At 36.8% G+C, this 2,160-nt stretch overlaps 1 protein-coding gene across 19 annotated transcripts in view; it reads left to right on the plus strand.

The window, feature by feature from the left end:
- Positions 1–2,160, plus strand: part of PCDH15 (protocadherin related 15) — a 1,259,847-nt gene that overhangs the window by 345,331 nt on the left and 912,356 nt on the right. Inside the window, exon 1 of one of the 19 annotated variants that reach the window (XM_040454200.1) lies at positions 1,155–1,588. The exons of the other annotated variants lie outside the window; for them this stretch is intronic. The gene's annotated coding sequence lies outside the window, so the exon portion shown is untranslated. Of the gene's footprint in view, positions 1–1,154; positions 1,589–2,160 lie in introns of those variants that run through there. 19 annotated transcript variants of the gene reach the window in all.

The raw sequence follows: 2,160 nt of genomic DNA on the forward strand, positions 1-2,160 counted from the left end.
CCCCGTTCATGCTCTGTCTCTCTCTGTCCCAAAAATAAATAAACTTTGAAAAAAAAAATTAAAAAAAAAAAGGGGGGGGTGAGAAGGACAAATTATTGACTTATTCATAGTCATTTAACATATTTATAGAAAAGCAAGAAGTGCTGGAAACAAGTCCCTGTGTGAAAATATGACAATTTATCTCTGCCGCCTCCAAAGCACGCATAGTTAGATTTAACTAGATTTCTCCCTTCCTAACATGACACTGAAAATGAGCCTGCTTCTGCAGACGTGGGTGATGAATGACAACATAGAGCAAGGGGCCCGCAGCCCAGTCTTGGGGCCTGGATGCTCACGGTACCTGCTTTGGGTTTTGTTTTTTGTTTTAACTTTTTTTAATGTTTTATTTTATTTTTGAGAGAGAGAGAGCACATGCCAGCCGGGGAGGGGCAAAGGGAGATAGGGAGACAGAGGATCCCAAGCAGGTTGTCCTGATTGCAGAGAGCCCAACGCGGGGCTTTGGGGCTTGAACTCAAGAACAGTGAGATCATGACCTGAGCCGAAATCAAGAGTCAGATACTCATCCGGCTGAGCCATCAAGGTGCCCCTCCCTGTACCTGCTTTGTGAAGATGCGAAATTAAGACTTTCTTTCATTTACTTTTTTGACCGCCCACATCACTGATGACCACAGTATTAATCATGAGGAAAAAATATAATTGGGAGCACTGGGAATTTGTGTACATTTTTATTGTAATCCATGGCTCATTTTGATCTGGTTTCTCTGAGACAATATGTCTAAATTTATAACTGCATTATATGTTTGGTATTATACAATTATATAAGCTATAGCTACACTACACTAAGTCATCATCATAGCTACAATACAAGGGTTGTTTTAAATTACTTATTCAGGAAGTAAATCTTTAATTATTAGAAAAATGCTGGGGCGCCTGGGCAGCTCAGTTGGTTAAGTGTTGGACTCTTGGTTTTGGCTCAGGCCACGATCTCCTGGTTCATGAGTTTGAGCCCCGTGTTGAACTCTGCCCTGACACTGTGGAGGCTGCTTGGGATTCTCTCTCTCCTTCTCTCTCTCTGTCCTTCCCTTCCATCTCAACATAAATTAATAAAGTTAAAAAAAGGTGCTCAAACTTGGACATTACAAAGAAGAAAGCGTACGTGAAAATGTGCACTTAATGTCTCTTCCTAAATAAACTTCCTGAAGCTTTGGAATACAGCTGAAAGGCTGATAAATTAAAAAAGGCAAATTAAATTTATATTCTTTGTGGCAATAAAAACATGTTGGATGTTTCATTGCTCTGAGGTTCTTAAATTTCTATTCCTTTCTATGTTCCTCACATATCTCTTATGAACCAGGGAAGAGAACATGCTCTCTGAGTAGACTGACAGGTCACATTTCCTATTAGATGTTTTATATTTAACAGCTGACACTAATCCCACCAAATACCTAATTTGCAGCATTCAAACCCTCTGTCTTTTGCAGTGTGGTTCTACAGGGAGGATTTTTAGACATCATTCTGCTTGAATTCACATGGCTACTTTTCGCTTATTAATTTCTATTCAAATGGTGATACAGACCAGTCTACATGTGTAAGTAAATAGAAGCTGCATTTTATAAACTATTTCAGATGGATGTATGAATTTAAATCAGACTTCAACTGGCCTTCCTTATAGTGTGTTTAAATATCAGTCTACCAAATTTGATAATTATGCTTAATTTGTATTGATCAAAATGAATGCCCACTTTCTTGGTGCTGTTTCATGTTGGCGATTTTCTTAAGCTCTAAACCCTTTTGAGTTCATGGGATTATTGTTGACATAGCAGATTTTTTGTAGTATCTGAACCAATTCAAGCCTATTGGTAAAATTCCCTTAGCAACTAAGCCCTATTATTTATCACTGAATCCTGATTAATTTAAACCATCAGGTTTTAGAGATTTGTCTTACGACAATAACCCTGAAGAGATCATTCAGGAAAATATATAGTCCAGTGTGTACCTTAAAGGTATTAGATTAAATGCTGACATAGAAAACATGAGTCAAATATATGCTTTTGTTGTCATTTTTTTGTTTTTTGTTGTGTTTCCAAATTGATCACTTTTACAACATGGTTTCATTTTATTTTATTTTATTTTATTTTATTTTATTTTATTTTATTTTAT

The sequence above is a fragment of the Herpailurus yagouaroundi genome, unplaced genomic scaffold (assembly GCF_014898765.1).
Source record: "Herpailurus yagouaroundi ecotype Mexico unplaced genomic scaffold, PumYag 211, whole genome shotgun sequence".
NCBI classification, from domain to species: domain Eukaryota; kingdom Metazoa; phylum Chordata; class Mammalia; order Carnivora; family Felidae; genus Herpailurus; species Herpailurus yagouaroundi.